Source organism: Clupea harengus, chromosome 4 (assembly GCF_900700415.2).
Source record: "Clupea harengus chromosome 4, Ch_v2.0.2, whole genome shotgun sequence".
In the NCBI taxonomy this organism is placed as follows: domain Eukaryota; kingdom Metazoa; phylum Chordata; class Actinopteri; order Clupeiformes; family Clupeidae; genus Clupea; species Clupea harengus.
In genome coordinates this window covers 21,006,952-21,020,817 of record NC_045155.1, presented here as the reverse complement: position 1 = coordinate 21,020,817, position 13,866 = coordinate 21,006,952, and positions in this window count along the sequence as shown.

Sequence of the window (13,866 nt, the reverse complement as noted above, 5' to 3'; positions counted from 1 at the left end):
AACCTGCAGGTAGCTCACCTCAGACGTCCTGCATGCTCCATAAACCATGCTCCCTTCTTTTATTCATGCTTTTATTGTACCAACATGACATTACCAAACCCCCCTCATAATGGGTTTATATGAAAACATAATTGAACTAGTGGTGAACTCCATGAGGGACTTATCAGTCTTTAAAAGTGTATTGCCTTTTCATATGCAGTGCATTGTAATTGCCACCCAAACTAAGAAGGAACAGGAAAACAACAATAACACTTTTTCAAATGTTTAATACTTATTGTATGTTTCTGTAGTACTTTAATGAGTGGTCTGCTTAAGGTGCTGGATGTTGTACACTCAGATTCCCAGTATTATCGCAGTGAAATCAACAAGTCGAGGAGACATAATAAATGGCTAAAGCCAGGCATGTATTCATGTAAAGTATGTATACTGTATGTATCCTGAATGTTTATAAGACTAACTGATGTCCCTTCTAAAAGGCTGGATTATATTATTATATATATATTATATGTGTATAATGGGTCTGAAGTGTGTATAGGGACAGGGCTGGTGGTCTCCGGCGGTGAATCCTGGTCGCTTGACTGAACTCGCCGCCCTCGACCACTCCTCCCAATCCCTTGGCAGAAGCTGTCATCTGCAGCTGTTGCCCACGCCTGATCCAACACTTGTGGCCACTGGAAGCAATAATCATAGTCCATTAAATGCTGACCCTGGCCTTTATGTGGCCTGTATCAGGTGTGGTTCTGGGGCTTCTCAGCTTCTGTCTGGTCAGTGTGGGTTCCTGCCCTTAGAATCTCTCCCACAGCCTCACTGCCCACAGTCAGCACTAGACGGCAACTTGCTTTGATGCACAAAAACATGGCAGTTCCCAGGGACATTGCCACTCAATCGGATGCAGGCATATTTGATTTGAGTCTGTAACAAAGAAACAAGATGCATAGTGTATATGAATCATTGCTATTTTCAAAAAATAAAAAATTAAATTCTAACAAAAATAACTTTAGAAACTAAATCTTTGCACTCTGTTTGTATGTACATGTGATGACTTGTTTTCTATAGCACCCCGAATCTTTACTGAGTGTCACCTTAAACTTCTAGGAATTCATAGAAAACTGTTAAAGGTTCAAAGCTAAATATTTGCTAACCTGGCACTGAGACAATTTTTATTGCCTCAGATTTGCATCAGAGCAGATATGCAATAGTGCACGATCCCATGCAACCTACACTCATGTCGTTCTCACATTCACACAGCAGGTGGCAGCACTAGGCTAGTTTGTTAGCGGAGGCACAACATACAGGAGCAACGTTTTGAATGTTTCAGCAGTGGTCACAGGGTGGCAGATGAGCCCAAACAGTAAATCCTGGCAGTTAAAAGAGATTCTTTGCCAATTTCCCAGGGGATTTAAGAGCATGATGAATCCTAGGTTCATAATGTTCTAGTTCTTTGTTTCAGATGAGAGGCGTTCTGATGTAACGAATGAACAAAACAAAATATCTTTGTCTATGAAGCCTGGTGGAGGTGGCAAAAAAAGCAGTCTGCCAGTGGATTATAAGATGAGTGTATCTGGCAGGCTGGGAAAAGACCGCCTGGGGAATTGGGGGAGTAAGGATAGGTCAGGATGGTGTGGAGTGGCTGGCCTTAAGGCCTGGATGGGACATGTCTGATCGAATGCCAGTTCCTGAAGGGGTAGTAGAGCAGAGAGACGGGGCTGCCAGTAGATCTGTCACCAGGACAGACAGCCTTGTATTGTTGCTAACATCCCACAATGTCCCTGACTCCTTTATCAGCTCAGGACGTTTGAAAGTAACTAGTATAAGGTGTAAACCACAGCTAAGTTGGTACAACTCTGAGTGAGGGCTGCAGCTGAGATGGGTGATAGATTATTTATAGATTCTTCACAATGTTATATGAATTGGTGACTAATTTCTACCACACAATCGAGTCTTCCGCTGGTCAAATATTCTGCTCAGAGAACCAGTCATCTTTATTTTCAGTATTAGTTCAGTCAGATTCGAATCACAATGCAAACGCAATTCAACACACACACAATTGTGCTTGTTCATATGGGGGGCTTATAGGTCTAGCTAGCGGCCCACATTGCAGGTTAACACCCACACACCCACAAACACACACACACACACACACACACACACACACACACACTCTTGGACCCTCCACTGCACTTTTGGGTAGCAATCTATAAAATGCACCTTGACAGAAGGAGGGAGGACAGAAAAATGGAGATAGGTATGAGAAAAGTCGCTGTGGAACAAAAAAAGGTTTCTTTATCCCTGTTCTAGTCCCAAAGGGTTATTTTGCCTTTATGTAAGCCATGTTTTGTTGATATGTGTAGCCTATTTAAAGCATGGTTGTATGTAAATATGTGGAGGGAGCTTGATAATGGCAGAGTGTGTTGCTTTCAGATAAAGACAGTCTAATTTGGGATGGATGAGTGTGTGTGTGTGTGTGTGTGTGTGTGTGTGTGTGTGTGTGTGTGTGTGTGTGTGTGTGTGTGTGTGTGCGTGTGTGTGTATTGGACACATTTCCTAAGGGAATGACCTAGGCGTGTTAGCAGTGACACCAGCAGCTGGGTGAACAAAGAACATTGGCAGACGTAGACAGCACTGAGCCTTTGAACATACCCACCCCTAAAATCCATCTCTCAAACACCCTACCGTAAGACGGCACGTGTCTCTCCTGGTTCATTCACAGAAAAACTCAACCCAAAGCATGAGGATGATACCCCCTTAAATCACTCCCCCCTGCCTCCACCCCTCTCCACCCTTTTTGCCTCACTGCCCTCATTGTTACCCCTCTCCCACTCCCCCCTGAACCCACTCTGATACTTAGCATTTTTGCATCTCTGGAGAAAATACACTTGCCATTTGTCATTTTTGTCTCCTTTCAATTGTCTCCTTCTCTGTGTATTTGCACACAATGAGGAGGCCGAGATGAAGAGTGAGGGAGGCGTCTGCCCCCTTGACCATCAGCTTCAAGTCAATCTGGCCCTTTCCATTCTTTGCATCCAAAAAAACTTGACAGAGGCGCCAGACGCCCCCATTTCCAACCGAAACCAATGGCCATCGACAGACTACACACCACCCACTTCCTCCTGAGGCCTGGTACTCCCCCTTTGACTTGTTCTCCAGATTCAATGAGTTTTTAATCATTTGTTAACTCACCCACCCTGTCCACCAACGCCATGGCAGCTGTAGGACGATGGGACTATCAGCTCTCACTGTTTAGAGCTGTTGCACATCGCTGTTCGCCTGTTGTCTGATGACAATGACAAATGATGGCCGTGGCAGTCACTTTGACAACGAAGACAGCGGCCTAATGGATTTGGATTTACCAAACTGTTGAATCAGAGGCATCAGCTCCCCTGCTGTAGTCCCCTTTCCTAATCTGACCAGCATCCACACTGACTTCCAAGAATGCTGACCTCACCAGTTTTGGCGCTGGTTTGTAATGATATATGGAATGGCGTATTTTAGGCAGCCGCATGTGCAACTGAGACGTTTTGTGTTATTTTTAAGAACGTGTGGGTTTCCCCGACTGTCTATAAGTTCCCGAAAGGCAGAGTCACGTGAGGGAAAACTCCTCTGCATGTCAACCTAACATTTAAGGGTAAGGGATCTGTCGTCAGTCTCTCAATTACGAGTAGACCATCATAGCCGTCATGACTGTGGATTTGTCCAAGACCACTAGCCCCTCATGATGCCATACTCTTGTCTCTGTCAGTGCTTCCTCCAGGCTTCAGTGTATCCTGGCCAGTTATGTGGCCTTGATCTGCCCTGCTCGCGCTGTTGTTATCGAGCGCGTGTCTGCATGTTGTGGCTATAAGATAGTCCTGTGCATGAAAGCCCCCAGGGCCTTCTGGGTAACTAGGTCATTTTAGCCTTTTTCCCTGTGTGGAGTGGCGACTGGTTCCCCAACACTGTTGCTCATTTCATGCCAGTGGCACCGCTGTGTGGTGATCCACGGCCATCAATGGAGCCTGTTTGGGGGGATGTGGATATGACATGCCTCAGATCATGAGGGCTTCGCTGTGGGCCGGTTTGGGGGGATGTCGGCACGGCATGCCTCAGATCATGAGGGCTTCGCTGTGGGCCGGTTTGGGGGGATGTCGGCACGGCATGCCTCAGATCATGAGGGCTACACTGTGGGATGGTTGTTAGGGTGCAGCGAGCCGCTGACCTGAATTAGAGTGCTGATTTGGCGGCCTTCAGTCTTTGTTCTCGCTGCGTTCCTGCACAGGGGAAATTACAAGGAGTGGATTGGCGCTGGGGTGAGAGTTGTATGTGGGTGCAGAGGTGGTGTTTATGCTGATAATAAACATATCTCCTCGGAACATGAGTGATCATATGTGGCATGTTACCTAGCTTGGAGCTCCCCATGTCAACTGTGCAATCTGCAGGCAGGCTGCCTAATGAGGCAAATGAGGTTAAGCACAGAGCGCTGCCACAATGCCTTTTGTTAGCGTTGGTTAGCTTAGCTCTGGAAACAAATTCCTCAAGCTCAAAGAACTCAAAGACAAACATTTGAAGAAGTAATTTTTCTCCCTTAATCCTAAATCCAGTCTCCTAGAGGACCGTTTTCTTGTGGTGCTTTTCTTTGTTTCAGTCTTGTTGTCATTGGCTTCCGTGTGTTGCCAGGGCACCGTGTGTGTGCTCGTTCCCGAGAATTCCAAGCCTTCCTTCAGATGTCAGTGCACATCCCACTGCTGGTGATGAATCACCTGCCACACAAAGACGAGGAGAGGGGTGCCAGGGTGCTGGGCACAGAGTGCTAATTAACTTTATCCCAATGAATCTACCACGCTAATGTTCCCCCTGTCATCCTTTGTGCTTTTCTAATGGTGCTCAGCCCCACAACCTGGCCGATGGTAATTTAGTGGGATTTGATTGAATTGCCTGTAATGGACTTTCCCTAAAAACACTAACAGGAAGGCTGTTGTTTGTTTTACCCCTCTATTTGAATCGAAACTTAAATTCGAATTTGTACATGGGGAATTGGGGATTAAACTCAATTCATTCATGACAGACTTCAAATAGGCATGGAAGTGTGTGCAAACAAGGCCGGTATTGTGTATTCATTCCTAGGTGGTGCTGTTGGTGGTCTGTCATTCCCACTTTTGGAAAATCAGCTTTGGTCTTCCAAACAGGCCGGTTGCTAGGGAGGTCTGTGGTCAAATATCAAGTATCGGGAAATGCTCAATGCTCTAGGTAGAAATTTCCTCAAGAGAGAATGGGATCTTGGCCTTTTGATGAACCAGTTTTATAACTTCTATTCTTAGATAAGCTGTTTTTGCATGTGCAGATTGATGATCACGGTGTTTGGAAGTCTGTGGAACGGATATCTGGAAAGTAAATGCTCCATTCGTTGTCGGGGCGGGGGAGGAATGTGAGAGGAAATTGTTTTTCCTCTCATCAGAAGTTACTAAATGAAAGCAGAGGTGGAAGTGAGCACTGCTGAGACACTGCTTTTTGGCAGTCCGTGTGTGTGTGTGTGTGTGTGTGTTGGTGCATACACACCTTTGCATGCATTTGTGTGAATGTGTGTCTGCAGTTCTTCAGAAGTGTGTTAATGGATTAACAAGAGACACTTACTTGGCAGGTCCCACGGTGCTGAGGCATACGTCTATTTGTACAACATATACACGAACAGTATGCACACCCACGCTATCCAAACGTGCACAACGCTATCAAAACATATTGGATCACAGGTGGGTACCACAGTAGCAAGCACACATACTCTTCTCTGCATGTGAAGCCATAGATACACAAGCATACTCACACACATATACACACAGCCAAGGCCACAAAGGAGCTGTAGGCATAATAAACAGTCATTGGAGGGATTGTGTGGAGGAGGCCTCCTAACAGCTGACCCAGGGAAGGGAGATGGTGAAGGCAACACATCAGCTTGCTGGCCCCAGGAGCCACTGGGCGCTTGCCTATGTTGCAAGGTTATTGCTTCACAGCCGCAGCACCATGATGAAATCACGCACAGCATCCAGCCAATAGCACACCTCTGATGGGCTAGACAAAGGGAACAATCGCTACACTCGTGTCTTCCGTCAACATCAACGCCCCATTTAATATCTCTTTTAATATCGTCACCTTTGGGCCTCCCCCTGGGCTGATGTGATGTGCCTCATTCACAGACATCTAACTGTTCTCACTTGCCTAGTTGATAAGTTGTCTAATTCTCCAGATATACTTGGAAAACGGCAGATTTGTGTGTCTCTGCTTGGCAGCAGTGAGCTGACTGTGACCTTTGTCTTCAGTCCAAGTCATTATTTTTTTATCTGGACTGGACGGTTTCAGCTTTTGGCTTTTCTGGGGATTATTGTCCCTGTCTCCTTCGAGGGTTGCCACAGAGGCATGACAAGGGCACATTCTCACTTAGACACAGAGAAAGAGACAGAGAAAAAAGGAGGAAAAACAGAGACGTATGGGGTTTTCCCATTGGCACTTTTGGCTACGCCGTGCCGGGCTGCGCCGTGCCAATTTGCATTTCCTTCACAAGTTGAACAGCACCAAACTGTGCCGCGCCTCGATCATTTTAGACCCTCTCCTGAGCAGGGCCACACCGTGCCGGGCCCTCCACTAAACGCACTGAATGACGCCAAACATACTATCTCGCTTGTGATTGGCTCAGTCATCATTCAGTGATTGCCTAATGTGTCTGGTGTTGGTGTCAATGTTGGTATCAAGACATGTTTGAAGCAGATCCAGTTGAAAGGTTTAATCTGGAAAGTTTGAATAGTAACTATAACAACGACAGTAAATGGTAAAATGCCCAATCGATATATCTACCACAGTGAGTATGTTTATGACATTGATTTAGCTTGGTCGACAGGGTAAGCTTAATGAAGAACGCCGAACGATGGCATTCGTATGGAAACACGCCAAATGGCACCAATTATTGCCAAGACAGTGCTGTAATGAGGCAGCCTAGAGGCATGCGTCTTCTTTCTTTTTCTCGCTCTATCTCAACTTTTCTTTTTCAGTTTGTTCTTTCTCTCCTTCCTCTCTCAGCTTCCCACTTTTCTGTTTGCTCTCCTCCTCATTCCACTCCCCATCTCTTTTTCTTTTCTCTCGCTCTATTTCTGTGATGATGGCCCTCAGCATTGTTTTAACCTGCAGTCTGACGCTTCTCCGCCAACCCCGGAGCATGTCTCCTCCCCCAAATGATCTGATGATTCATACCCTGGTGAGCAGATACTCTTGTACATTTGGGCCCATCAATCTGTTAATTGTACACAGTGACAAACAACTGTTTCATCACTAGAAACAGGTAGGCTGGCATGTAATATATAGAATGTACTACATACAGTATGACACAGTTAAAACAGGAAACAGTTCTTCAGTAGGTCACACAACCATGTGAATTTAGTTTCACCTCAGTGATCACTGTGTCATTGTGCTAATGCTTATTCACTTATGAAGCTCAGCTGGATTTGCACAGCTACAGGACAAAAACATTACTCATTGATACACTCATAATTTATTTCAATTCATAATTCATAATTATGTTAAGTGCCTCTATGTAGAGGAACATCGTTGAATGTGTGTGTGTGTGTGTTTGTGTGTGCCTGTGTGTGATATACAATCAGGTCTGTGTGCCACGTGCCACTTGACTTTAATGGGAGAACTGTCTTAGCTGGGTGACTGCGTACAGAGATTTATGTAATGTTGGGGGATATGGGGGTTTGGCTAGGGAAGGGCAGGTGGAGGGGGGATGGGTGTGGTGTTGACACCCCTCTCCCTGGGACCCCATTGTGTTCTGAGTGGGGGTCCCCAGGGTGCTGAACCCTGTCTCAGCTGATTGACCGTGTAATGTGCATGTGGAGGGTTCTGAAATTGTGAGCACAATGTGTGTGTCTGTGTGTGTCTGAGTGTCGCAAGCGTGTGTATATGCTTGTATCCGTGTGTATTCTTGTACGTGTGTATGGGTCTAATTTATATGAGTGTGAATGTGTGTCAGTGCATGATTTTGTGTCTGTGTGTATTTGTGCATGTATATGTGCATATATTTGCCCATGGATACCTGGATGTATATTTGTATGTATGTGTGTGCATGACTTTATGTGTGTATATCGGCGTGTGTTTATGTGTCTGTGCATACATATCTATATATGTGTATGTTTATGTGTGTGTGCATACATATCTGTATGTGTATATGTTTATGTGTTTGCATATATATCTGTATGTGTGTGTTTATGTGTTTGTGCATACATATCTGTATGTGTGTGTTTATGTGTGTGTGCATACATATCTGTATGTGTGTGTTTATGTGTGTGTGCATACATATCTGTATGTGTGTATGTTTATGTGTGTGCATGCATATCTGTATGTGTGTATGTTTATGTGTGTGCATACATATCTGTATGTGTATATGTTTATGTGTGTGCATACATATCTGTGTGTGTGTGTGTTTATGTGTGTGTGCATACATATCTGTATGTGTGTGTGTTTATGTGTGTGTGTGCATACATATCTGTATGTGTGTGTGTTTATGTGTGTGTGCATACATATCTGTATGTGTGTGTTTATGTGTGTGTGCATACATATCTGTATGTGTGTGTGTTTATGTGTGTGTGCATACATATCTGTATGTGTGTGTTTATGTGTGTGCATACATATCTGTATGTGTGTGTGTTTATGTGTGTGTGCATACATATCTGTATGTGTGTATGTCCATAATTTGCCTTGCTCAGAAACACAAAGGGAAACGGCGCATGCCACCCTAACCTCTGACCCTGGGTGTCTCATCCGCACACCTCCCACTGAGCAACTCTCCCTCTCTCCTTCACTCCCTCTCTCCTGGGGCCTTTGGCAGAGGGCTGGAGGGGAGCAGCTGTCTGTCCAGTAAAGGGGGGTGGTGGAGGCACAATGGGAGTGTGCATGGAGGAGCACGGAGGGGAAGTGGAGCTCCTCAGTTAGGTTTCACCTCTGGCCCACTTCCACTGTACATGCCATTTGCCTTCTCTTGTGTTTCTTGTTGGTCCTGATCACAACTTTGACCTTTCAGTCCATTACATTAATGCTGCTGTTTACAGTTTGGACACACATAAACACACAATGAATGGGGAGTATTTCAATGTGAATGGATATTTCAGTTCAAAAGTTTTGCTTTAGATATACATACAACATAGAGGGCAAACTGTAACTTCAAATCTGGACATTTTAGCGGCGACTCCTTCATATATTCCAAAACTGTGGAAAAATGACCATTTGTATAGGTGTAGTTTCGTTTTTAATCATTTTGATTAACGATACTTTCAGTAAACACAGATTTGGACTGGCTTTGTAATAGCAGTAGTAAAAGTAAAAGTAAAAAGTAAAAGCCAAAGGTAGAAGCTCTTTGAGGTGTTCAGATTATGCCCTACTAATGCTCATTGTCATCACTGGAAAGTGATTATTTACACACATCACAGTGATGTCACACCTGCATCAGCATAATCATTATCTGTGCAGTGCTCATCGTCACGACCCCCTGGCTGTCCTGTAAGGCCTCATCACAACCCCCTGGCTGTCCTGTAAGGCCTCAGTGAGCTGCTAAATCTCCATCTGTCCTCTCCCTGCTCACCTGACCCCACGGCACCAAGAACTTGACCTCTGCCTCCCTCCCCCTGTCAACAGTGTGCCTTGGGCCACTGCCTCAGCAAACACCCCACCCCACCCTCAGCTACTGACTGACTTACTTCAATTTAATTCAATTTCATTTATATAGCAACCCCCCCCCCCCCCCCACACACACACACACACACACACACACACACCAGAGCAAGCACAATGGTGACTTACATAGATACATTCGAGTGACATGCAGACACATACATTTTTGGTTGTATTTCCTTCTTTTTCCGTCGTTTCCTGGCACCCCTGACTGGGTGCGGACATGAAGGCAGGGAGGGGAGAGAGAGAGAGAGAGAGAGAGAGAGAGAGAGAAAGAGAAAGAAAGAGACAGTGGTGCCCTGTTTAATTCAGCATGTGTCTGTGCTGCCTGGCATCTGTTGCCCCAACCACTCAGGCATTGCTGGCTGGACTCCAGAGGGGTTTGTGGATAGAGAGACCATAGGGGCCGGGGGGGGGGGGGGGGTAAACTGATTTAAGGGGATATGAGGAGAAATGGGGACCAGGGAGAAAGAGGAAAGTGACAATATTTATGATAAGATAATGCAATGACTCGCATATGTGAACAAAAATGCATGAATATGAGAGACTCTCCTGGATGTGTTTTGGAACCTCAGCATGTGTCCGGTGTTCTAGGGAAGAGTCTGAGATGGATTCTATGATCTCTTGTTAGAAACATTCCACTCTGTTTAAGCAACTGCACAGTGCCCTCCTATTTGAAAACTCTTAAAATACACTGTGGTGTGTGTTTGTGGTCCAGCTCACTGTTGAGTCCATGTGCACTACACAGCTCTCACTCACATGCAAAATACTTCACGGCTCACATTTGCAACTATTTCTTCCTACTTTTTAAAAGCAGCCATAATTGCATTTACTTCTCCTAACTCTTCCCGTGTTTCCACCATAGTCAACAGACCAGTTCGCAGACGCCTAGTGTCAACTCATAGTGTGGGAACAATTGTGGTGTGTTGATCAGGTCCTTCCAGATACATTTTTCAGTTTGTATGATTTTGGTTATTGTTTGTTAACTCCAGGAAGTCACCAGTTCATATTCTAAGTACAGATGTGTATTCTCATCTTTTTGCAGTAAGTAGGAACCGAAACTAACATAGCAAGTCAGATGAGAATGTTTGTCAAAGCAGGACGTGTATGGACAGAAGTCTTGGACCATCTTCCCACACTAGTTTGACCCACTTCTGTGTTCGCATCTCCACAGAACATAACACAAACGTAAACAAAAACTACAACAAAGCACTATTTACACCAGTTACTATGAATACACTGCATGTGTTGGGGTGTTCTCAGACCCCACGTGTGTGTCTGTATGTGTTTGTGTGCGTGCGTGTTTGTGTACGTGCATACAAGTAAGTGTGTGTGTGTGTGTGTGTGTGTGTGTGTGTTTGAAAACAAGCACAGTGTTGTGAATGAAAAGGAAGCCCCCGGCGGCTGTCAGAAGTGACTGAGTACCAGCATCTTGTGTTGGCCTTCAGCAGTCCGCCACACGGCCCCTCAATACCAGGAAGGGAAATGCAGGTTTATAAATAGTAACGGCCAGCCAAGATAGAAAGGGGAGATAAAAACGCACATATTTACACATGTGTTTGTGTTTCTGTGCAGTCTGTCATTGAGTGTTTTGGGTCTGTGTGTGTTTGGTGTGTCATTGTATGCATATTAACAAACCATAACGAGGGGGAGTAGTCCCTGTCGCAAATACACAGAGAACAGGTTTCTTACGCGCTGTCCTTTCATCTGAGAGAGAACATCTGAAAAGGCGTCTCAGACACGATCAAAGACGTCCTATACTGGATCGCGCCTGTGTGAGAAACAAACATCTCTGATGTTCCAGCATTCCTCCTGTCTTAAAGATCACAAAATCTATACCAATTTTGTCATCATCCCCAACCCCCTACACACAATAAAACACACACACACACACACACACACACACACACACACACACAAACACACAAGGAATTAGAAGACAACAATAAGTATCTAAATACCTCCTTTATTGCAAGAATAATCTATGAACGAATTCAGACGAGGTTACTCCAGCTCAAAAAATCTAAATCAGACCCAGTGTGAATCCTGTCCACGTTGTTTTCCCCTGTTTGGGTTGGTGTGGCACCGGACAACACACTGAGGAAGCAGCGATAGTGTCTCACAAGGCCCTCAGCAGCATTTCCTCCACTTTTATGGGACCTGTCTTGGGTTAAGGTCAGTGTGGCGATGGGGTTATCTCTGAGCAAACTGGAAGTCATTGAAACACAATAACCTGGCCTCACATGGGCTCTCTAACAATGGACACCAGACTCACAGAGGGCTCCATCAGTGTGTTCTCATGCTATTGCTGGTGAGGGAAGCATTTATTTTCTCTCTTCAGAGGAAGAGTTGTCATAAATGTTTAAAAAGGGAGAGAGGGACAACATTTTGAGGAATAACCTCCAAGGTTATTATGTTTCACTGCCCTCTATAACTGTGTTTTGGTAGCGGGGAGGGTTGTTAGGAAAACACAGCAGAGGGGTTGTTTGAAGGGGTTTATTTGTACCCTGTGTTTAGCTTTCTGAATATCCACTGAGGTAATCACCCACATTGATAGTGAACTGAAGTCATATTTTCGAGGCAGATAAAAATGGGAAAATTGCGTAGCTGACTTTTCATAAGTAATCACGTTATTCCTTGAACACCAGGGTTCAAGTAGAACAAAAACATTTGATTATTAAACCATACAGCAGTACATCCTTTGAAAACTTTTCTGAAGCCAAGCTCATCTTTGTCTGTGCCTTCAAGTGGATATACAATGTGAGTATTTTTGAAGGTATGTCTGCAATTTTGGTTTCCAGCTAAAAAGGTTATTTGGTTCCACTCATTTTACACATGTCACTCTCCATGTATGCTGTAGACACACAGACAGAGGAGATCTAGGTAACAGCTTTGCAACGGGATAGGGGGTGTCGGTCTTGATTTGCGTAGGCTTGACGGTTGGGCCCACAGCCCTTGGGACATGGTCCCTTTGTCTCATATGGATCTATGTTCCTCCATCGCCATCTTCAGTGACAGATTAAACCCGACTGTGGACAATGGAACAAACGGCCGTCAGACCCAGGCCCAGAGGTAACGCCACTAACGAGGAGCCAAAGATCCCGGCTGCTGTTCCAATGGGGTGGACGGCTCTGCTACGCAGCACACACACTGAGCCTGTCACTCCTCTCTCTGGGCTCCTCCATCTTCATTAGGAGAGGTTTCCCTTCCATCAGGAGGCTCTTTATGGGGTGGGGAGGGTGGAACTCGCTATCCAGGGCAAAGGTTTCCTGACTGGGGCCGGCCAGTGGAGGTCTGCGTGCATTCGTGCAACAGGCCAGGAACAAAAGCTGTTCAACCATTCACATTTACACTTTTACAAAGCACACAGGCCGTGCATGGGCATAAGGAGTAGTGCACATAAACGCACACAAACACACACACACACACACACACACACACAACCAAACACATGCACGCACGCACACACTCACACAGACAGACTTTTTCGAGCCTATCCTGGGTTGTCACATAAACGCAAATTGTCTTTTCAGCTCCAACACTTCTGAGTGGTCTTATCTATATATTTTGCAGCATTTTAATTTAATGATGGGGGTAGAAAAATAAGCACATTAAAGGATTTCTGTACAGATGAATAAAATCATTGTTCTCAAGGGAACAGAGAGCCGAGTGTTCTTCACTAACCTCTCTTTTGAACATCAAATGACAAAAAGGGAGGGGGAAAACATTTCATTCTCCTGATGCACTCAGCTCTGAGTTAGATAATTGATGCACTTTGTGGAAGCGAAAAAAATGAGATCATCTTGCTGTGTGGTTAATTAAGAACACCTTTATTCCCACACTGACACACACACACACGCATCCTCAGGCAGGGAATTACACAGGAACTTGCGAGCTTCAGAAAAACTGTGTCAGCAAATGAATTACTCTTCTGACCTGACCTCCCTTTTCTGCTGGATGCTGGATTCGCTGGCCCCATGAGGCTCAGCTGTTTTTTTTTATTGTACACACACACACATAAATAAATTGGAAACACTCTGCTAAATACGGTAGGCTACTTACTTTCACTCAAAGGTCAGATTTTCCAGAGCAGCAGAGTTGTGGGGCATGGATGCTTGGGATATTTTTAAGATGATAATGATTTCTTTGTGTGGGAATTCATGTTTTCATGTAGATGATGTA